Source organism: Bos grunniens, chromosome X, assembly GCF_055505025.1.
Source record: "Bos grunniens cultivar Pamir isolate PY7600 chromosome X, Bosgru_T2T1.0, whole genome shotgun sequence".
Classification (NCBI taxonomy): Eukaryota; Metazoa; Chordata; class Mammalia; order Artiodactyla; family Bovidae; genus Bos; species Bos grunniens.
The window spans coordinates 34,907,014-34,931,231 of NC_141194.1; the positions used below are offsets into that span (position 1 = coordinate 34,907,014).

Below are 24,218 nucleotides of genomic sequence, written 5' to 3' on the forward strand. Positions count from 1 at the left end.
GCCTGGAGAATCCATAGATAGAAGGGCCTGGCAGGCTGAAGTCCATAGAGTCACAAAGAGTCAGGCCTAACTGAAGCAACTTAGCATGTGTAGATGCACAAGTGTAAGTTTTCATTTCTCATTTAAAGTACATAGCAGGAGCCTGTTCAACATAAGTGCAAGTTAACTTTCTAAGAAACTTCTGATTGATTATTCAGAGATGTTACTGACCCTTTCAAGTTGGGCCCCCACAAAGGGTCCTTCAGCCTGGTGTCACTTGAGCCAACAAGGGAAAAAAAAATTGGTTCAGAAGCAAAGCTGACAGTCCAGGCCATGGGCAGGGCTGGTCTATAGAGATCAGCAGGGAGGGGTCGGATTTCTTGCTGGGAGGGGCAGAGTTCTCGTGTGGTGGGCAAATGTGTTCCTCATGCTCCAGATTGCAGTGTAGGTGCAGCGTCTCTGCACATGGCCCTCTGCCACCATCTTGAATCGAGGCATCAGGTTCAGACTTTCTGCAGCTGGAACTGTGGCCTAAAATGCCAGCTGCAAGGACTCTCCATGAGGCACCATATGAGCAAGGCTGAGTGCAAAGTCTATTTTATGCCAAGGGCACTCATTATCCCCTTTGTCACTTGAGACACAAATACTGAACCATTATTGCTTTGTAGGGATACTGGGAGTCCAAACGTGGGGATTATTTCTTGTGGTAATATCTTAGCCACTTAGAGCCACCATTTCAGTTCTAGCAGGGAATGCTTCCTTCCACCCAGAAAACGTATCTACTCATACTAGCACCAAGAGACAGCTGAAATTGCCTGATACTCTCTGCCTGACTGTGAAATCAACCTTCCAACCAGGATATGTCTCTTCGGTTTCAGTGGGCTTTATCTGGGGGCTCCGGGGAGTATGGTGTTGGAGTTGTTTCTTGTGCGGATGAGGAATGTCTCAATTCTCCAACTGAGAATACTTATCATGCGAAGAGTTACCATGATTTCAACTAACGAATTATATAGGGCTTCTCTCCCATAGTCAGTTCCTTGATGGGCCTCCCTGATGGCTTCACAAGCTCCAGCTGGTGAAAGAGGTCTTGGCCATGTTTTGTAACGAGCCATCCATGACTTCCTATATCTCTAATGAAGCTCCATTTTCAGACTTTGTCTAATTCTCTCTATGTGTAGTTTGGGGAATAATTGGATGGATCTGGCCTTCAAAGTATGAGGGGTTATTGTCAAGTTAGTAGTTCCAGAGCCACCCTTGTGGCAACTGCACCCACCTTGTTTCCCTTTACTACCTCTGCAGCCCCCTTTTGGTGAGCTCTACAATGAATCACTCGGAGAAGGCAATGGCACCCCACTCCAGTACTCTTGCCTGGAAAATCCCATGGATGGAGGAGCCTGGTAGGCTGCAGTCCATGGGGTCACTAAGAGTCGGATACGACTGAGCGACTTCACTTTGATTTTTCACTTTCATGCATTGGAGAAGGAAATGGCAACCCACTCCAGTGTTCTTGCCTGGAGAATCCCAGGGATGGGAGAGCCTGGTGGGCTGCCATCTATGGGGTCGCACAGAGTCGGACACGACTGAACTGACTTAGCAGTTAGCACAATGAATCACTGCCATATTTTTTTGAAAGCTGTACTACTTCTCAGAGCTTCAGTATGCTTAAGCCATGTTTCACCTGTTTATTCTCTGCAGTAAGCAAACTTCTTTCCTTCCAAATAGCCCCATGTGCCCATAGGCATGTGCATACTGTAAATTTGCGTAAACATTTAAGATCTTCCTTGTCCTGAGCTCTAAGGCTCAGATGAGGACTCTCTCATAAAACTACTCCCTTCTGTGAATCATTCCTCTTCAGCATTCAGGAGAGGCTCACTTCCTAGGTCTGGGTGACTGGAATAGATCACGTCTAGGGTTTCTATCGGAGAAGGCAATGGCCCCCCACTCCAGTACTCTTGCCTGGAAAATCCCATGGATGGAGGAGCCTGGTAGGCTGCAGTCCATGGAGTCACTAAGAGTCGGACACGACTGAGCGACCTCACTTTCACTTTTCACTTTCATGCATTGGAGAAGGAAATGGCAACCCACTCCAGTGTTCTTGCCTGGAGAATCCCAGGGACGGGGGAGCCTGGTGGGCTGCCATCTATGGGGTCGCACAGAGTCAGACACAACTGAAGCAACTTAGCAGCAGCAGCAGCCTGGTTTCTATACAGCCATGCTCCAGGGGCCCCGTTTCCATGGATAGCACAGTAGAAGGATTCAGCATGTAACAGGTTTCTGTGGTAGCCACTTATTTGTCTAAAAGCAGAGTCTGAACTCGAATCAACCTTCTAGGGGATAGCCGTTCTGTTCCCTAATAACTTACTAAAGCCTGAACCTGATGTGGAATCCATACAGTAATTGGCTGATTGAACATTAACTTTTCAGCTTCAAGAGGGTTGTAGTAGCTGCTGGTAGGCAAGGAGGCCATCCTTTAGTGGTTCGATCTAATTATTTAAAGAAAAAAGCAACCACCAAGTAAAGGGTCCTGGATTTTGAGCTAATGCCCCAAGGGTGATTCCTCTTCTCTCAAGAATGTGAAGGTCAAAGGCTCTAGCTAAATCTTGGAGGGCTGGGGCAGGGCCTGAAGTAAATACTTTTTCAGTTCTTGAAAGGCCCCTTCATATTATAACTTCCACTTAAAAGGATCATCATTCTTTCCTTTCAACTTTTCACGTAGAGTCCCAGCTATTAGACCATACCAGATGTACCAAAACCCAGCCATCTCCAGGAAATCCCTAAGCTGTCTTGTAATTTTAGAAGTGAGGCTACAAATGGCTCTTTCCTTTCCTGGGGTGGGCTTCTCTGACTTTCTATGAGAATGAAATCTAGGTACTTCACCCTAGTTTGTGATATTTGAGTCTTTATCTTGAATACCTTATATTCTTTATCAGCTAGGTGATTCAGGGTGGTTACAGTATTTTTGTCAAAGGACTCCTAAGTAGGGCTGGTGGTCATAATGTTGTTGACATACTGGCTGCTAAGTCACTTCAGTCGTGTCCGACTCTGTGCGACCCCAGAGACGGCAGCCCACCAGGCTCCCCCGTCCCTGGGATTCTCCAGGCAAGAACACTGGAGTGGGTTGCCATTTCCTTCTCCAATGCATGAAAGTGAAAAGTCAAAGTGAAGTCGCTCAGTCGTGTCCAACTCTTAGCGACCCCATGGACTGCAGCCTACAGGCTCCTCCATCCATGGGATTTTCCAGGCAAGAGTACTGGAGTGGGGTGCCATTGACATACTGGAGGAGGGTTCTTTTCTCTAGATGTAAGTCTTTTATGTGTTTAGCTCAATTTTCCCCAAAGATGGTGGGGGATTTCTGAGCCCCTGGAGCAGGGCTGTGCAGAAGTATTATTTTCATTGCCTATTTGAATCCTACCACTTAAAAGCAAACATTTCTTGTGAGTTTTGAGGCTAATGGAATACAGAAGAAGGCATCTTTTAAATCTAATACAAAATACCAGGTCCTGGTGGTTAAAAGAGTGGCCAGCAGGGTGCGGGGATTGGGGATGACTGGATGCATATTCTCAGTGACTTTACTGACTGCTCTGAGGTCCTATACCATCTTACGTTCTCCTTTGGATTTCTTTATGGGAAGAATGGGGTATTACAGGCTGATTGACACACTCTAATAAGGCCCTGGTCAATTAGACCTGTATAACAGGGGCAGTGCCCAATAAGACTTCTTGACAGAGAAGATACTGGTTTTTAATTGGGCCATGTATGTTGCGATTTTAGATAGACTATCACAGAACTGGCTGCTACAGTTTATCCCCTGGTCTCTGGGCCTAGACCTTGCGATTTACTCCAGGTAAGTCAACTTATCATCTTGTACCCTTTGTCTAAGGGGACAACAATCTCCAGTTTGTCTTCTATTAGGTGGATAGTAGTCCCCAGTTTATGTAATATCTGTCTTCCTAGTAGAGGTATAGGGCATTCAGAGACATACAGGAAGGAATGGGGAAGTGTGTGTTCATCAAATTTACATTCTAATGGCTCTATGAATGCCTGTTCTTGGGCCTTCCCTAATACCTCCATAATTTTACAACTCTTGTGACCTAGTATGCCTGATGTGGTGTTTAGAACTGAGTGAGTGGCATGGATCTCAACTAAGAATTTGACAGACTTTCTCCCCATGTCCACTGTCAGCTGGGACTCCTCAAGGATCAGTTGGAGTGTCAGCTTAGGAGCCTCCTGGCCCCATCATTCTTCATCTATTTAGATTCATCTACCTTTGAGGGTAGTGGCCAAGATCTGCCATTTCTGTCTCCCCTCAGGGGCAGTGAGGGCGGTCTGTCTTCCAGTCCCTTGGTGACATATGGTGCACTGATTGGTCCTAGTTTCCTTGGCTTTTGCTATCTTTCAGTGGGATTCCGGGGTTACTCACCAAAGTCAAGAGTCTCTGCGGGTTGTTAGTCCAGATTCCCATGCTGACCAGTTGACATTGGAGGGCAACAGCCAGTAGGTGGGCTTACCTCCAGGCCTTTTTATCCTCTAACTTTTTATCCTTTATATCTCAGTTATTGAATACCCAGTAGGCAACCTCAACCAGGCTAAGTGAGGTTTCCAAGAAATAAAATATCATATGATATCACTTATATTAGAATCTAAAGAAATTATACAAGTGAACTTATTAACAAAACAGAAATAGACACACAGACATAAAAAAAAAAACTTCATTGGTGGCTCAAATGGTAAAGAGTTCACCTGCAATGCAGGAGACCCAGGTTCAATCCCTGGGTCTGGAAGATCCCCTGGAGAAGGGAATGGCAACCCACTCTAGTATTCTTGTCTAGAGAATTCCATGGACACAGGAGCCTGGTGGGCTACAGTTAATGGGGTTGTATAGAGTTGGACACGACTGAGTGACTAACACTTTCACTTTCGTGGTTACCAAAGGGGATGGGGAAAGGGGATAATTGGGAATATGTGTTTAACAGATAAACACTGCTATATATAAAGGGTAGTTGCTCAGTCGTGTCCAACTCTTTGCGACCCCATGAACTGGGACCTACCAGGATCCTCCATCCATGGATTTTCCAGGCAAGAGTACTGGAGCGGGTTGCCATTTCCTTCTCCAGGGGATCTTCCAGACCCAGGGATTGAACCTGGGTCTCCTGTATTGTAGGCAGATGCTTTACCATCTGAGCTACCAGGGAACTCCAACTCTTTTGTGATGCCATGGACTGTCGCCCGCCAGGCTCCTCTTGTCCATGGGATTGCCTAGCCAAGAATACTGGAGTGGGTAGCCACTCCCTTCTCCAGGGGATCTTCCTGACCCAGGGATTGAACTTGCATCTTCTGCATTGGCAGGTGTCTTCTCTACCACTAGTGCCACCTGGGAATTCTTGCTATATATAAAAGATTAAAATAAATAAGGACCTGCTGTATACCACACAGAACTGCATTAATTATCTTATAATAACCCATGATGAAAAAGAGTCTGAAAAAGAATATCTTTGCATAACTTAATCACTTTGCTGTGAAACGTGAAACATCAACTATATTTCATGTCTTTAAAAAAAAAATGTGGTAAATGGAATGTATACCTGGATGAGTCCTCCTCTACTGGAGAGCCGCCTCAAAGGGAGCACTTTTCCTGGCAGGTTGTTAGGCCCTGGCTTGTAATTAGTCTCTATGTACTTGCTGGATTGGGTTCTGGGGAATGGGGCTAGTATGATGGGGGCCCCTCAGGCCTGTGACCTGAATTGGGATTTATGAGGGAACAGAATAGGGAGGGAGCAGTAGAAGGAGGGTTAGGGAAGAGATAAAATGGTCCTCAGGGGGAGGGTCAAAGACTGATATTACTTTAGTGGACTAGCTGAACATCCCTTTCAAAGGCCTTCATTCTGATAAAAGGTCATAAAAACCTGGACATTGGGAAATTCATCTCGTTTCTTTTTTTCTGTGACATAGCAGATTCAATTGTAAAATGGTGTTCTAATTAAAAGACCCATTACAGGCCAGCTTTCCCTATATCCCAGCTAGTATTGGGGTCAGCTTGTATTTCATAGGGGGGCTTCCCTGGTGGCTCAGACGGTAAGCATCTGCCTGCAATGCAGGAGATGTCGGTTCAATTCCTGGGTGGGAAGATCCCCTGGAGAAGGCAATGGCAATCCATTCCAGTACTCTTGCCTGGAAAATCCCATGGATGGAGGAGCCTGATAGGCTACAGTCCATTCATAGTAAGATAAAGTGTTTTTGAGTCAGAGAGTGATACCCAAAAAACTTCCAATTCTATGAGATACACCTTAGCAAGCTATCCTTATGATGGACATTTGGTTCCCTATACCTTAGATGTTCTGTTTTGGATTTGTTTCTAACTACCGAGGGGACAGTTGGAATGACTTCGGTTCAGTTCAGTCGCTCAGTCATGTCCAACTCTTTGTGACCCCATGAACCACAGCAAGCCAGGCCTCCCTGTCCATCACCAACTCCAGGAGTCCACCCAAACCCATGTCCATCAAGTTGGTGATGCCATCCAGCCATCTCATCCTCTGTCGTCCCCTTCTCCTCCTGCCCTCAATCTTCCCCAGCATCAGGATCTTTTCAAATGAGTCAGCTTTTCACATCAGGTGGCCAAAGTATTGGAGTTTCAGCTTCAACATCAGTCTTTCCAATGAATACCCAGGACTGATCTCCTTTAGGATGAATGGGTTGGATCTCCTTGCAGTCCAAGGGACTCTCAAGAGTCTTCTCCAACACCACAGTTCAAAAGTATCAATTCGTCAGCACTCAGCCTTCTTTATGGTCCAACTCTCACATCCATACATGACCACTGGAAAAACCATAGCCTTGACTAGACGGACCTTTGTTGGTGAAGTAATGTCTCTGCTTTTTAATATGCTGTCTAGGTTGGTCATAACTTTCCTTCCAAGGAGTAAGCGTCTTTTAATTTCATGGCTGCAATCACCATCTGCAGTGATTTTGGAGCCCAGAAAAATAAAGTCTGACACTGTTTCCACTGTTTCCCCATCTATTTCCCATGAAGTGATGGGACCAGATGCCATGATCTTCGTTTTCTGAATGTTGAGCTTTAAGCCAACTTTTTCACTCTCCTCTTTCACTTTCATCAAGAGGTTCTTTAGTTCTTCTTCACTTTCTGCCATAAGGGTGTTATCATCTGCATATCTGAGGTTATTGATATTTCTCCCAGAAATCTTGATTCCAGCTTGTGCTTCCTCCAGCCCAGCATTTCTCATGATGTACTCTGCATATAAGTTAAATAAACAGGGTGACAATATATAGCCTTGACGTACTCCTTTCCTGATTTGGAACCAGTCTGTTGTTCCATGTCCAGTTCTAACTGTTGCTTCCTGACCTGCATACAAATTTCTCAAGAGGCAGGTCAGGTGGTCTGGTATGCCCATCTCTTTCAGAAAAATTCTGAAAGTTTATTGTGATCCACACAGTCAAAGGCTTTGGCATAGTCAATAAAGCAGAAATAGATGTTTTTTTTTTCTGGAACTCTCTTGCTTTTTGGATGATCCAGTGGATGTTGGCAATTTGATCTCTGGCTCCTCTGCCTTTTCTAAAACAAGGTTGAACATCTGGAAGCTCACAGTTCACATATTGCTAAAGCCTGGCTTGGAGAATTTTAAGCATTACTTTACTAGCATGTGAGATGAGTGCAATTGTGCGGTAGTTCAGAATGATTTGTTGGCATGTAAATAACACAAGATTTGACCCAAATAATATTTCATGTTCAGGAAATATGGAATTAGTGTCAAACTGTTAGTGGATTCCTCAAAAGACCAAAATAGGAGGCATCCAAATGTTAGACAATGATGTATTAATAACTGGGGGTTCCACTTAAATCTGTGATGGGCTGTGCTTGAGATAGTCCCTCCTTGGTCAGAATATCCCACAGGAGTTTGGACAGGGGTACCTCCAGGCTAGAGCAGCTTAGCCACCTTAGTTCCTGACCAACTTGGCCCTTGGCGAGTTGCACAGCTATTGAAAGTGAATGTCTTCTCTCTCCTTTCAGCTAAAAAGGAAGAGTTTTCAAAATTCCCCCCAGTTGGGATCTAAAAGCATGAGAGATTCCCATGGGGTACTCACCAGATCATTGGAGTAGCTGGTATTCTGTGCTGATACCCAGCAGGACAGCCTAGAGAACCTCAGTCAGTAAAGAATCACTCAAGGTTCACCTTAGAAGCAGAGGTGGGGAGGAGATTCAGGTGTTGGGTGTTTCCTACTCTTGCCAGCAGCTCTCTGGGCTCTCTAGCCCAGTTCAGAGAAACTAGCACTGACTAGAAGAAGTCAAGTTCCTGGTTGCATATCTACCTTGGGACCATTCACATTTGGGCATCCCTGGTGCCTTTTCCTAAACTCAGATTAAGCATCCTCATTCCCTTTAGTCAAATATTTTTTATTACTTGGGCCTTTTCTCAGTCTCACCCCTTGGCTCATGAAATTGGCCACTTGGCTTTATCAAACTGAGTGTGATTACACAGAGTGCTACTTTTGACCCTTGGGGGTTGGCAAGCAGGGCAAAAAGCCTAAGTGTGGTCCCTACTGCCTTCTACTGGGCTCAAGAGGACAGAGTTACGGGCAGACAGTGGGCAAGACTGCTGTAGCTTCTTGTCCACAGGTCTCCACCATCCCTGGGTGTCCAGTACCTCAGGAAGGCCAGCCAGGCAGATATGTATGAGTTTTAGTTTCTGATCCCCAATGATACCATGGTATGACTTCTTCAAATGGGTCACAGTCCACATTAACCTGGGGACTACAATATATGCACCCCACACCCGGGTATGGAGTTGCTGGGTACAGTTGCTCTGAATTCAACCAAAGGTTGCTGACATCCTACCCCATCAGAGTGTAGGCAAAGATCAGAATCAGTCATCCTCATGTGAACCTCCCAAAGCCTCCATCGTCCTCCCACTGGAGCCAAGTGAGCCCAGAGCCTAGTAAATAGGTGCAGGCAAAAAGGCCGTGGTCCATCACATCTTGGTTGCCAAAATTTGTTAGCAACGCTTTTGAGTCAGGCCCCAGTAAGGGTCCTCCTGCCCAGAGTTACTCATTCCAATAGAAGAAATCTGCATCTGATTGAGAAGCAAAGGAAAGCCTTATATTGTGATCAAAGAATGGAGAGGTGTGAGCTCTTGCTCCAGAGTGCGTGCTCTCCTGAAAGATCATCAGCAGGGCTGCTTTATAGGGTTCTTGTCAGCCGGATAAATTCAGGCTGATTATTTTTAAGACACAAAAAACTCACAAAATATTTCTTTTTATCTCCCTCTTTGCTGGCTAAAGAATTTAGATAAAGGGCCTGTTTCTGGAATAGAGCTATTGCCGGAAGTATCTGCAAAAACTATGGGCTAGATGTAAAGGGAGAAACTCAACAGGGCTTAGAGATCAAAGTTGACTCTGTGTTGCATTGTCTCTGCATGGTCCATCAAACATTTATCAAATATATGTTTTCCATCTCCATGTGAATTGCATTCCTTTACTTTGAAGTTCCAAACCACTGCCCTGAATATTCTCAAGAAGCTGAAGATGGCACTTAATGTGAGAGTTTCAATCATTTTAGGAAGTTATTCTATTGTCCTGTGTCTATCCCATGTATACATATTATTGAATGTTGATTTTCTTTTATTAATCCGTCTCATGTCTATATAATTCTTAGACCAGACTGAAAAACCTTCAAAAGTAGAGGCAAAATTTTTTTCTCTCTAACATAAGGCAATAGTTCAAGGGAGAACAGTCACCTAGAAATGTCCCAAGCCATGATGTTTTGTGGATTCAGTAAGCTCCTTGTTCTTCAGTGAGAATGAAGTTTGAATTTAGCTTTGGGGTGGACAAATCATATGTGTTTAAGTGTTCAACAGAGAACAGATCCCTCAGATATTGTCTCACAGTTGTGAGACTAAAGCCTGAGGTGCAAAATGGGACCTGGCATTTACTCTTGAATCCTAAATAAACTAGAGAGGACCTGTTAACTGACAGAAATAAAGTAGATGTTTTGGGCCCTTGTCTTGTTGCATTTGATTGCAGTTTGCAAAGTTATTGTTTTGCATACTCAGTTGTAAACACATGCTATCTTTCATAATAAAGGAAAGATAACTCCAAAAGAGAAACAAGAACCCCTAGAGTGGCCTTTGAAAAATTATATGAAGGCTGTCAGAGAGGGAGAAACTTTCTTCTACCTTTCTAGGTTCTCTGGCTGGTCTAAAAATGAAACTGGTGTAAGACAGATTAAAAAGAGGAACATTTAATACATGTTCCAAAATAGACACAAGAGAACTAAGAAGCTCCCCAATATGGCTGAAACACATACCTCAAATTCCATCTTCAGCTAAAGAAAAAAAGGATGTTAGAGATAGCAGTTAGTCTCTAAAAAGGAAGAAGGCAATTCATATGGACATGCAATAGCAAATATTTGTTAAGCAAATATTTGCTGGTCCACGAAGAGGCATTTGGACACAGAGTTGACTCTGATCGCTAGGGTCTGCTGGGTTTAACCCATCACATCTAGCCCATAATCTTTACAGATACTCTGGTGATAGCTGTATTCTGGGAGCAAGTCCTTTAGCTGAATTTTAGGCAGCTAAGGGAGAGACAAAAAGGAACACTTCCTGACTCTTCTGCCTCTTAAAAATAATCTACCTAGATTAATTCTCATGCCAAAAAGAAACATTTTAGGGTAGAAAATTTTGCTCCCCTACAATGCCTTTAAAATCTATTCAAGTAATTCCTATTTGTCACATAAGATTTCACAATATTATGAGACAGGGAATGTTTTACACTTGCCATTTTTCCTATTTTTGAACAGAAATGCTTATAGCCATTGTCCTATGCCTTTTCCAGTATTATATATAGGGTGTCTTAGGGCCACATAATTTGTTCCTTTTATTTCAGGGATCCACAAAGAGAGAAGTATTTGCCCCATTTGGTACACTTAACTATGTACTTTCTAAGAGTCTCATCTGCACATGCATCTTATTTTGATGATAAGATTTAGATTTTTAATTACTGTTATAGTGGATTCAGATTTGGGGGGATCTTGGGAAAGGGTGAATGTATTTGGCATGAGGAAGAGATTTGGATGTTTGAGTTCAGAGCATAAGTTGCGGTAGACAGAGTGTAAAGGAGTCACAACGATCCTGACTTTTTGGTGTTCATACCTCTGTATATTACTTCTCTTGAGTGTGGGCAAGGCCTGTGACTTGCTTCTAACTGATAGAATATGGCACTAATAGATATATCACACCCATGATTATATTTGATGTCCAAGAAGCTGGAATGTTATTCATTTGATTACAGACAACCTGACTCCATTTTGCTGAAAGACTTGCTTACACTCTCTTGCTGGCACTGAAGAAGAAATATGCTATGTCAAAAATAAAGCTGTGAAAAGGGTCACATGACCTGGAAATGCAGGTTACCTTTAGAAACCATAAAAACTGATTTATAGAATTAGGAAAAAAAAAAAAAAAAAAAGCTCTTAGTTGTACAGGTAAAAAGAAATGAACTGTGACACCAAACTGAATGAGTTTGGCAGTTGATTTTTCTCCAGTCAAGCCTTCCTATTAGAACACAGCTCTGTAAACATCATAATTTCAACGAGGAAACAACCTGAAGCAGAGAGGGCAGTTGAGCTATGCTTGGACTACTGATACTAAGAGATAATAAATTTGCATTGTTTTTTTTACTGTTATGTTTGCAGTAATTTGTCACATAACAAAACTAAAGCATGATGAGTTTACAATATTTTCCCAGAAATTAATTCTTCATTTTTCTCTTTCTTCATTCCAATATTTCATGTTTCTAATCTAAAGTGGTTACCTTATGACAAGCAGTAATAGGTTCATGTAACTTTTAAAACAAAATTTATGTATTTATTTGGCTTGGTTGGGTCTTAGTTGCTGCATGCGGGCTTTTTATTATGGCAGGCCAGCTCTAGAGTGCATGCTCAGTAGTTGCAGAGTGCTGGCTTAGTTGTCTCGCGGGATGGTAAATCTTCCCAGACCAGGATCAAACCTGTGTCCCTTGCACTGGAAGTTAGATTCTTAACCACTGGACCACCAGGGAAGTCCCAGGTTCATATAACTTTTGAGTAAGTAGTTGTTGTTTCTTGACTATAAAGGATGAGTGCAGCTGGAATGAAGTATGTGAAGCAGATAGGGATGGTTGCATGACTTGCTCTGTGCTAGTAAATATCCGTGACTGACATGCTGACCAACATTGTACTGATTCTCTTCAAGTTCTTCCTCAGTTTAGTGCTGTGTGGACCTATTTTTTGGTCTTCTTGCAGTTACTGTTGTTCAGTCCCACAGTCTGGTCTGATTCCTTGCGATCCCATGAACTGTATCACACCAGGCATCCTTGTCCTTCACTATCTCCTGGAGTTTGCTCAAACACATGTCCATTGAGTCAATGATGCCGTCAAACCATCTCATCCTCTGTCACCCGCTTCTCCTCCTGCCCTCAATCTTTCCCAGCATTGGGGTCTTTTCCAATGAGTCAGCTCTTTGATATCAGGAGGTCAAAGTAGTGGAGCTTCAGCTTCAGCATCAGTCCTTCCAATGAATATTTGGGTTGATTTCTTTTAGGATTGACTGGTTTGATCTCCTTGCAGCCCAAGGGACTCTCAAGAGTCTTCTCCAGCACCACAGTTCGAAAGCATTGATTCTTCAGTGCTCAGCCTTCTTTATGGTCCAACTCACATCTATACATGACTACTGGAAAAACCATATATTTGACAATATGGACCTTTGTCAGCAGAGTGATATCTGTGTTTTTAATATGCTGTCTAGGATTGTCATAGATTTTCTTCCAAGGAGAAAGCATCTTTTAATTTCATGGCTGCAGTCACCTGCAGTCACAGTGCCTTTGGAGCCCAAGAAAATAAAGTCTGTCACTGTTTCCATTGTTTCTCCATCTGTTTGCCATGAAGCGATGGGACTGGATGCCATGATCTCAGTTTTCTGAATGTTAAGTTTTAAGCCAGCTTTTCCACTCTCCTCTTTTACCTTCAGCAAGAGGCCCTTTAGTTCCTCTTTGCTTTCTGCCATTAGGGTGGTGTTATATGAGGTTGTTGATATTTCTCCCAGCTTGATTCTGGCTTGTGCTTCATCCAGCCTGGCATTTCGCATGATATACTCTGCATAGAAGTTAAATAAGCAGGGTGACGGTAAACAGCCTTGACATACTCCCTTTCCAATTTTGAACTAGTCTGTTGTTCCACGTCTGGTTCTAATTGTTGCTTCTTGACCCACATACAGGTTTCTCAGGAGGCAGGTATGGTAGTCTGATATTCTGATCTCTTTATGAATGTTCTGCAGTTTGTTGTGATCCACATAGTCAAAGGCTTTAGCATAGTCAATGAAGCAGAAGTAGATTTTTTTTCTGGAATTTTCTTGCCTTTTCTATATCTGTTGGATGTTGGCAATTTGATCCCTGGTTCCTCTGTCTTTTCTAAATCCAGCTTGTATATCTACAAGTTCTTGATTCACATTCTTCTGAAGCCTAGCTTGAAGGATTTTGAGCATTACCTTGTTAGCATGTGAAATGAGTACAATTATGCAGTAGTTTGAGCCTTCTTTGGCATTTCCTTCTTTGGGATTGGAATGAAAACTGACCTTGTCCAGTCCTGTGGCCACTGCTGACTTTTCCAAATTGGGCAGCATATTTAGTGCAGCACTTTAACTGCATCATCTTTTAATATTTGAAATAGCTCCATTGGAATTCCATCACCTCCACTAGCTTTGCTTGCAGTACTGTTTCCAAAGGCCCATTTGAATTCACACTGTAAGATGTCTGCTTCCTGCAGAGTATGGTGATAATTTATCTTCTGAAGGGGCCCTTTTACTTGATTCACTAAATCTGCCTGCCCACTGTTCCCATCACATTCAGACACCCTGGCATGGCACTGCATCTAAGTCATATAATGTCCTCTTGATTCTCAGTGAGTCCATAATCAACATGGTTTTCTCTGATGATTCTTCTCTGGAACAATACCATGCAGGTTATAATTATTAGTGATACAGAACAATTCAAATCACTAAGGAAGATGCTGTAGTGGAACACATCATTTGCTCAGACAGCATTCTATCAGTACAGCCTCAGTCCCAGTTTCCACCTATTAAAAATGAATGCCCAAGAAGGAAAACTATATGGAGAACTTGGGGAAGAAAATTTGCCAATTCCTCTACTCCCTTGCTCAGTTCAGTTCAGTTGCTCAGTCATGTCCCATGACTTTGCAACCCCATGAATCGCAGCACGCCAGGCCTCCCTGTCCATCACCAACTCCCGGAGTACCCAAACCCATGTCCACTGAGTCAGTGATGCCATGCAACCATCTCATCTTCTGTCATCCCCTTCTCCTCCTGCCCTCAATCTTCCCCAGCATCAGGGTCTTTTCAAATGAGTCAGCTCTTTGCATCAGGTAGCCAAAGTATTGGAGTTTCAGCTTCAGCATCAGTCCATCCAATGAACACCAAGGACTGATATCCTTTAGGATGGACTGGTTGAATCTCCTTGCAGTCCAAGGGACTCTCAAGAGTCGTCTCCAACACCACAGTTCAAAAGCATCAATTCTTCGGCACACAGCCTTCTTTATCGTCCAACTCTCATATCCATACATGACTGCTGGAAAAACCATAGCCTTGACTAGATGGACCTTTGTTGGCAAAGTAATATCTCTGCTTTTTAATATGCTATCTAGGTTGGTCATAACTTTCCTTCCAAGGAGTAAGCGTCTTTTAATTTCGTGGCTGCAAACACCATATGCAGTGATTTTGGAGCCCAGAAAGATAAAGTCAGCCACTGTTTCCCCATCTATCTGCCATGAAGTGATGGGACCTGATACCATGATCTTCGTTTTCTGAATGTTGAGCTTTAAGCCAACTTTATCACTCTCCTCTTTCACTTTCATCAAGAGGCTCTTTAGTTCTTCACTTTCTGCCATAAGGATGTTATCATCTGCATATCTGAGGTTATTCATATTTCCTCCAGCAACGTTGATTCCAGCTTGTGCTTCCTCCAGCCCAGCGTTTCTCATGATGTACTCTGCATATAAGTTAAATAAGGAGGGTGACAATATATAGCCTTGATGTACTCCTTTCCCAATTTGGAACCAGTCTGTTGTTCCATGTCCAGTTCTAACTGTTGCTTCCTGATCTGCGTATAAGTTTCTTAAGAGGCAGGTCAGGTGGTCTGGTATTCCCATGTCTTTCAGAATTTTCCACAGTTTATTGTGATCCACACAGTCAAAGGCTTTGGCATAGTCAATAAAATAGAAATAGATGTTTTTCTGAAACTCTTTTGTTTTTTGGATGATCCCGCAGATGTTGCAATTTGATCTCTCGTTCCTCTGCCTTTTCTAAATCCAGCTTGAACTTCTGGAAGTTCACCATTCATGCATTGCTGAAGCCTGGCTTGGAGAGTTTTGAGCATTACTTTCCTAGCGTGTGAGATGAGTGCAATTGTGCAGTAGTTTGAGCATTCTTTGGCATTGCCTTTCTTTGGGATTGGAATGAAAACTGACCTTTTCCAGTCCTGTGACCACTGCTGAGTTTTCCAAATTTGCTGGCATATTGAGTGCAGCACTTTGACAGCATCATCTTTCAGGATTTGAAATAGCTCAACTGGAATTCCATCACCTCCACTAGCTTTATTCATAGTGATGCTTCCTAAGGCCCACTTGACTTCACGTTCCAGGATGTCTGGCTCCATTGCTCCTATCACCTCAATTCTTTCTGTTACTGACCAATGTATTTTTCTAAACTTTTCATTCTTTCTCCACCAGATTTACTAATGCCCTTGATGACTGTTGCTCACTCTCTAGCTGATAGAATATGTTGTTTTTTTATGCTGTCTCTTCTGTTACATAAGATCTATATGGCAGATAATTTTACAAGTATTATCAATTACAAAAGAAAAAATAGAAATGAGTGATAATAGTTATATAATATCATGTAAAGTATCAATGCAGAAATTTAGATATTACAAGAGAACACTAGAAATATGTTATAACAATATCTCAGGATAAATTAATGGCATATAAGGAAAGAGTTCCATCTATAGAAAAATTAATAAAGTAAAAACTGAGAGGATAAAAGAATTTTCATTCTACAGCCCATAATGAAGAATGGAAAAATTATCGTTATTATCAGAGTGTGAAGATGACCAAACAGGAGCACACAGACATTGGGTATTTTCCTAATGGACATATGAATCATCACCTCGAGAGTGATCTTGCTAAAGAACAAACATATTGGCCAAAAAATTACTAATCTGATCAGGCTTCTACTTCCAACTATTGATGACTGTTATGCTGAATGTTCAGTGAACAGGGTTCCTTGTACTCATTTGTGTACTATAGTATAAGAATTTCCATGAGAAATCATTTATTATAAATGTGGGTGTGTGCTAAGTTGTGTCCAGCTCTTTGCAACCCCATGGACTGTAGCCCACTAGGCTGTTCATGGGATTCTCCAGGCAAGAATACTGGAGTGGGTTGCCATTTCCTCCTCCAAGGGATCTTCCCAACCCAGGGATTGAACCTGAATATCTTGTGTCTCCTGCATTGCAGGTAGATTCCTTACCTGTTGAGCTGTCAGTATCGTACCTTTAATTTTGAATATTCAGATGAGATTCTGTTTTTCAGCAAAATATAAATTTCAAAGGAGAACAGTCGGAAAGAGATAATTGTAATCAACAGAAACTGAAACTCTAGGCCTAGACACCTAGGTCAGATTAGATTTAGAGGCCAACTATACCATATAATCATCAAAGCCTTTGACTCTTTGGATCACAATAAACTGTGGAAAATTCTGAAAGACATGGGAATACCAGACCACCTGACCTGCCTCTTGAGAAATTTGTATGCAGGTCAGGAAGCAACAGTTAGAACTGGACATGGAACAACAGACTGGCTCCAAATAGGACAGGGAGTATGTCAAAGCTGTATATTGTCACCCTGCTTATTTAACTTATGTGCAGAGTACATCATGAGAAACGCTGCGCTGGAAGAAGCACAAGCTGGAATCAAGATTGCTGGGAGAAATATCAGTAACCTCAGATATGCAGATGACACCACCCTTATGGCAGAAAGTGAAGAGAAACTAAAAAGCCTCTTGATGAAAGTGAAAGAGGAGAGTGAAAAAGTTGGCTTAAAGCTCAACATTCAGAAAACGAAGATCATGGCATCTGTTCCATCACTTCATGGGAAATAGATGGGGAAACAATGGAAACAGTGTCAGACTTTATTTTCTTGGGCTCCTGCAGATGGTGATTGCAGCCATGAAATTAAAAGATGCTTACTCCTTGGAAGGAAAGTTATGACCAACCTAGATAGCATATTCAAAAGCAGAGATATTACTTTGCCAACAAAGGTCCGTCTAGTCAAGGCTATGGTTTTTCCAGTGGTCTTGTATGGATGTGAGAGCTGGACTGTGAAGAAAGCTGAGTGCCAAAGAATTGATGCTTTTGAACTGTGGTGTTGGAGAAGACTCTTAAGAGTCCCTTGGACTGCAAGGAGATTCAACTAGTCCATCCTAAAGAGGGTCAGTCCTGGGTGTTCACTGGAAGGACTGATGCTGAAGCTGAAACTCCAGTACTTTAGCCACCTCATGCGAAGAGTTGACTCATTGGCAAAGACTCTGATGCTGGGAGGGATTGGGGACAGGAGGAGAAGGAGGTGACAGAGGATGAGATGGCTGAATGGCATCACTGACTCGATGGACATGAGTTTGGGTAAACTCTGGGAATTGGTGATGGACAGGGAGGCCTGGCGTGCTGCGATTCATGGGGTCACAAAGAGTTGGACACGACTGAACGACTGAACTGAGATGATACCATATAATCAGGGCTTCCCTGGTGGCTCAGACGGTAAAGCATCTGCCTACAATGTGCGAGACTTGGGTTCGATCCCTGGGTGGGGAAGATCCTCTGGAGAAGGAAATGGCAACCCATTGCAGTATTCTTGCCTGGAGAATCCCATGCACAGAAGAGCCTGGTGGGCCACAGTCTATGAGGTTGTAAAGAGTTGGACACGACTGAGCGACTAACACACACACACCCAAACACACACCCCCATATAATCAGAGAAAAACTAATTGGCATGTTATATAAAGTTTTTTTAATCACAAAAAAATTGAAATTACTCCACATATTATAGCAAACAGGTTCTCTTTGATACAAAAACAAGATATATAAGGAGAACCCCCCGAAAGAGTATTTGACCCAAGTCCACTCCATTGTTCCAGAGTGCACTGGAAAACATAAGCAGAGCAATAGCAAAATAAATGAGAAGTAAGAAAAATGCAAAAAGAAAGAGAATATTTATCATCTGCATATGATTTCTGATATGCAATGTCCAATAACCTCAAAGAATCAGGTACTTTCCAAATCATTCATTTCAGTCCCTTTCTAAGAAAGTAAACTTTGTAGAACAGAATGTGTATGGGAGGCTGAGTCAGCCTGGTGAAGAGAAGGAAGACTGTGATTTGTCTCTGACAGCCCAACCCCTGACCTGGTCCCTGACTGCCTCATGCTCCAACTTCCCCATTTCCCATTGAGGATGGAACATGACTCATTCCAAGCAGTGCAGGATTGTGGTAAGAGAACTCATCAAGATTTTGCTGGGATTTCCCAGGAGGCCTTAAGTCATGAAAAACAAACCAAAAAAGAGAACCCCATGAATGGGAACACAGGAGAAGAACAACAGAGAATGAAGCGGGATCACAGGCAAACGGGCTGCTGGCTGCTTTTCATACTAAAAGCTCCAGGCAACGCTGTCTGGCTGAGACACGCCCTCAGTTACTCTAAAGGGTTCTTGGGTAGGACTACCTTGGTATGAGGGTCAAGATGTCAGCTCAACAGAGGGAGGCATCCGGGGCTTGGCGGAACCCAATGTGAGGACTGCATACAAGACCCGCAGCTACCTCTGCTTGGAAACAGAGCCGGGCAATGTCCGCCACTGCTGGTTGCCCTGGGTGACATCAGGGCAGGGGTCACCGGAAGTCACGCCCCTTGACTTCCGCCTCCCGAGAGCCAGGCTGAGAGCGCTTCGATCTGAGGTGCGGACTCCACTCAGCAGCTGGAGGAGCCACGGGTGCCATCCGGTATCAGGTAAGCCTCTAAGTAAGGACTTAGGGGACCCCCCTGTCCCAGAAAGGAGGGCACCCAGCTGATGAGAGCTCCATCCCAACCACAGGAAGCACAGGCAAGTTCAGGCAGAACTAACACACACTTCCTGTTTAGCAGTCTGATTGAGGTGGCCGCTTTTGTGTGCGGGGCTCGGGGTCCAAAAGCAAAGGCTTCTGAGTGAGTGTTGAGGGGATCCACCCCCCACAGAATAGCAGTAACTAACTGAACCTCAGCCGGGCGATCAGCCCTGGGAGTCCCCGGACAGGGGCGGCCAGAAGTGCTGCTGATTTGTTTGGCCGTTGTAGTCTGAGGGAGTAGAAGCCTTAGTCTAGGGCAAGCAGTGTCATATCGCCACAGGAAGGCATCTCAGGCCACGCAGGAATTCTAATGAGGACCCCCAAGTGAGTTTTTAGGGAATCCCTCTGACCCCAAGACAAAGGGTGTGCACAGCGTCTACTCCTCTTGTCAGCTCTCCATGTCCTATCATGAAGTTCTCCTCACTTCCATTTTGGAGTCTCACAGAGATGAAGCCTTGATTGGAGGCCTCAAGCAGTAAATAAAACGGGCACGTAACCAACCAGAATTCAGTTTGAGGAACAGATGTGAGGATTGTTGGGCTAATCAACCCAAGGCCAGGGGGCTTCTTAGAGCCCTTGCCCTGTTGTCAGTCCTGAGAGGCCCAGGGAATTAGGCAGGCAGCTCCCCTCCCCACTTCCAGCCCCGTGTCTCGGGAAGTGAAAAGCCACCATAGTTTAGCATCTGAGGCCACTCATATACGCCCTGTTTATCTTAGGTGGTGAATCTCATTGCCCATCCTCCTGTCTACCTACTGCCATCCACAAAAGTCATCATGCCTCGGCATCAGAAGTACGGTCAATGCCGTAAGACCTTCAGTAAGTCCCGTGGTTGGGAGGTTGCACAGGTCTCCAGGACACCAAAGAAGACCAATATACCCTCCCAATCTCTAATACCTGGTGATTTTCCCAGTACTTCTGAGAGTTGTCAGAATTTCTACTCATCTGTTGCCACCACCACCACCACCACCACCAGCACCTTATTGATCAAATCAGATGAGTTTTCCCCTAGCCAAAATGTAGATTATAGTCTAAGCACCTCACAGGCTATGTCATACCCTGTGAGTATGCCCAGAGATCCTCTAAATGAAGAAGTGGCTTTGTTGGTGGATTTCTTGCTGCTCAAGTATCAAATGAAACAGCCAGTAACAAAAGCTGATATGATGAAGGTTTTCATCTGCAAGTGTGAAGTCCATTTCCCTGATATCCTCCAGAGAGCCTCTGAGTGCATACGAATTCTCTTTGGCCTTGATCTGAAGGAAGTGGATCCCACCAACCACTGCTATGTCCTTTTAATTCAATTGGGCCTCACCTATGATGGCATGATGCACGGTGAAGCAGGCGTGCCCAAGACCGGCATCTTGATACTTATCCTGGCTGTGATCTTCATGAAGGGCAACTGTGCCACCGAAGAAGAAGTCTTGGAGGTTCTGAATGTTACCAGGATGTGTTCTGGAAGGAAGTACTTCTTCTTTGGAGAGCTCAAGCAGCTCCTCAGTGATTTCGTGAGGGAAGGATACCTAGAGTTCCAGCACGTGGTCAACGCTGATCGTTGGCAATCTGAGTTCCTGTGGGGCCCCAGAGCTTACGCTGAAACCACCAAGATGAAGATCCTGGAGTTTCTGGCCAAGGTTAATGGGACTGACCCAAGTTCTTTCCCATCTCAGTATGAAGAGGCTTTGGAAGATGAAAAAGAGAAAGCTCAGGCCAGAGTTTCAGCCAATTGTCTCTGCCACTACCGGTTCTTGTATTCAGACTAGCAGCTTCTTCCCCAACTAGGGGAGTCAGGGATAGTTTCTTCATGCATTGTCCAAAGAGGCAGTTAGTGTTCATAAAATTTAGGTCTGAGGTGGGACTGAAAATAAGATAGTATGCATGCCTATGTGTCACCATTTTGTATATGTAACTCAAGAATTTTTTCTGTGTATTATTCAAATATTGTTTCTTTTAATATATATTTAGTTGCCTTCATAATCTTCAAGTTTGTGAATAATGTTGGTTACGGACTTAATCTTACAATGAGACTTAATAGTAAGAATTTTATAAAACAGATTGTAAAACCATCCGTCATCTGGAACAATATAACATGGCATTACTGTAGGCATTTACTGGAAATGTGAAGGAAATCAGTATTAAAATAGTTGAGTTTAAGAAACAGAGAACATGTAAAAGAATTTCAATCCATGGCCCTCATATCTTTTATTAAATTAAAAATGCTTGAATTTGCTAACGTGCTTATAAAATTATAAGAAATAAAGTTCAATAAGTTAGATCCCATTCTCACTGTTTGTTTTTATTTCTTAACTTTTATTGAATGTTTGCTCTTTGGAAATCACCATGTTAGTACTGGAAATTGTAGCATAAATAAGATCTAAAACTTCCTCTTATAATTTTTACTTCTAGGATTGACAGTCCAATAATAATAATGGGGGAATGTCTCATAATATCTAACAGACAAGCAAAAGGAGTTAGCAGGAGTTTGAGGTATTCCATGTGAGGCTGTCAAGTATAAATGCTCTGGGGCAAGGAAATTTAGGATTTGGGGAAGACGGAATTCATTCTATGAGAGTTCATTTTAAGTTAAAATTGGATATATAGCGAGATGGACTGATAGAGCGGTAATCAGTGATCAGACCTCCAGATGGTGTGTCTCAGAGTTGAGACTCAAAAGGCAGGAGTGGACCTTGCAGTTACTTCAGGGTCATGGTAGAAAGAGAAATCTTTACTGGGGTAGGAATGGAAGTTTTTTCTAGTCTTGTCCCTGTGCCAGTTAACATAATTCACAAAGTGAGTCTTACACATATTGTCTTTAAGGGATTTTTAAGAGATAACAATGAAACTTTCTCTAGGTGAGAAACCACTGAGTTGGCAAATGTTGCCCTGGACTGGGAGAGCCAGAGACTACTCTGTTTAAGGGATATTTAAATAGATCATTTTCAGTGTAAGTTTGCATAGTCTGAGAAATGCTTATGTTTTGATAAATGTGAAATTAGTGAAGATAAGGGTGATTTTAATGGAAAAAAAAAAAAAAAACTATGGAGAGCCACCCTTTGTCTCTTGATTCATTTCTGTTCTCACTACTTCCTAATGCCTCTTGGGATAAAAAGGACCTGGAATCCAAAGTACTAAAAGCACATATAAAGAAGAAAGGTGAAAATGATAATGAAATACAATTTGGAGGTCGTCTAAAGGGCATCATTTACCTAGAATATTGCTATCATTAACCCTGGGGTTCCTTGAGAGCTGACTTTGCCCAGGAGATAGCATTTCCATCTTTTGTGTGTAGGGGTTCAGAATATATCACCCCAGAATATGCCACTTTGGAATATTGATTATTTTGAATTAAAAGTACTTGAGAAACTATGTAGGAGGGACACTGTGACCCTCCTTTGTCCCCCTGAAAGTAGGAGATAAGTCTGTACTGTGAAAGGTACTCTCCCTGTACCAGGAAGGTAGAAGGCATTTTTATAAGAAGGAAAAAAGGAATTGAGAGCCAAGGAGATGATGTAAAGAAATCTTGTTACTCTTTCACCATTTACTACTTCTAGCCCAAACCCTTCTGCCTTGTCAATTCTTTACAAATTTATTGTTTGTATAAAAGTTACCAAAGTTTCCTGATTTGATCACTCCTTTGAGTCTAATGTATTTGTGGGGTTCCTATAACTACTGCTACTGCTAAGTCACTTCAGTCGTGTCCGACTCTGTGCAACCCTATAGACAGCAGCCCACCAGGCTTCCCTGTCCCCGGGATTCTCCAGGCAAGAACACTGGAGTAGGTTGCCATTTCCTTCTCCAACGCATGAAAGTGAAAAGTGAAAGTGAAGTCACTCAGTCGTGTCCAACTCTTAGCGACCCCATGGACTGCCACCCACCAGGCTCCTCCATCCATGGGATTTTCCAGGCAAGAGTTACTGGAGTGGGGTGCCATTGCCTTCTCCTATAACTACATATATATGTAATTAAATTTGTTTTCTCCCTATTAATCTGTCTTTTTATTACAAGGGATTCTCAGCCAAGAACCTAGCAGGGTAGACGGAAGATTATTTTTATTCCCCTACATGTGCATTATAGCACCCTTCCCCTGGGTCTACTGTAGTGTGCCCTCATGTCCAAATTGGAGCCTTAACCTCCTTACCAGCTCTTCTCTGTATCCTCCTCTGTAGCCTGCACCTTCTCCCAGTGCAACAGCCAAGAATCACCTGCCCTTCCTTTGACTTAAGAGTATTCCAATTCCCTGGCAGTCCCATTCCTCACCATGGAATCCCTGTTAGCAATATACCATTCCATGTGTAAGATAATTTTGACAGTGAAATTTATACCTGATCATCACCACTGGACATCTTCATCACATTCTCAAAATGATTTCCAGATAACCTGGTGAGTAAAGACTGATTTGTGGGCTTTCCTGGTGGCTCAATGTCAAAAAACATGCCTGCCAATGCAGGAGACACAAGGTTGGATTCCTGTATCAGGAAGATCCCCTGGATAAAAAAATGGCAACCCACTCCAGTATTCTTGCCTGGGGAATCCCATGGACAGAGAAGCCTGGTGGGCTAAAGTTCATGGGGTCGCAAAGGGTTGGACATGACTTAGTGATTAAACAAACGACAAAGTCTAATTTGGCAAAGAATCAACTAGTTTTGGTACTATATTTCCAAGAGATGAGATTTTGGTACTTTCAGTAGAATTTTAATGGTACCTCTTATTTGAGAATAGGGTAAAAAAAACCCATTTCTTTGATGAGAGTTAATTTTAAGTTATATGTGGATGTAAGACAAAATGGGGCTAAGGGAGTATGAGGGTTATAAGGCTATTGGACATATAAATTGATAAATGAGCTTACCTTGGTGGTTAAAAACCAAAACCTTTCCTATAAGTGATAAATGGGGAAAGACTCTGAAATAAGTAAGCAAACATCTACAGTATCTAAATTTCTGTAAACTCTGGACTCCTCCTGGGAGGTAGAATATGGTTCCTTAGTATTACATTTGGATGATAGATAAATACATATATTATGTATTTCTATTACATAGAAGA

The 24,218-nt window shown here is 43.0% G+C and overlaps 1 pseudogene across 1 annotated transcript; it reads left to right on the forward strand.

Moving 5' to 3' along the window:
- The first annotated feature begins 18,756 nt into the window (after window positions 1–18,756).
- On the forward strand, window positions 18,757–21,458 carry LOC147340114 (melanoma-associated antigen B16 pseudogene; annotated as a pseudogene). Its single transcript, XR_015158917.1, has 2 exons — window positions 18,757–19,089; window positions 19,901–21,458. The product of XR_015158917.1 is annotated as a melanoma-associated antigen B16 pseudogene (transcript).
- The last annotated feature ends 2,760 nt before the right edge of the window (window positions 21,459–24,218 follow it).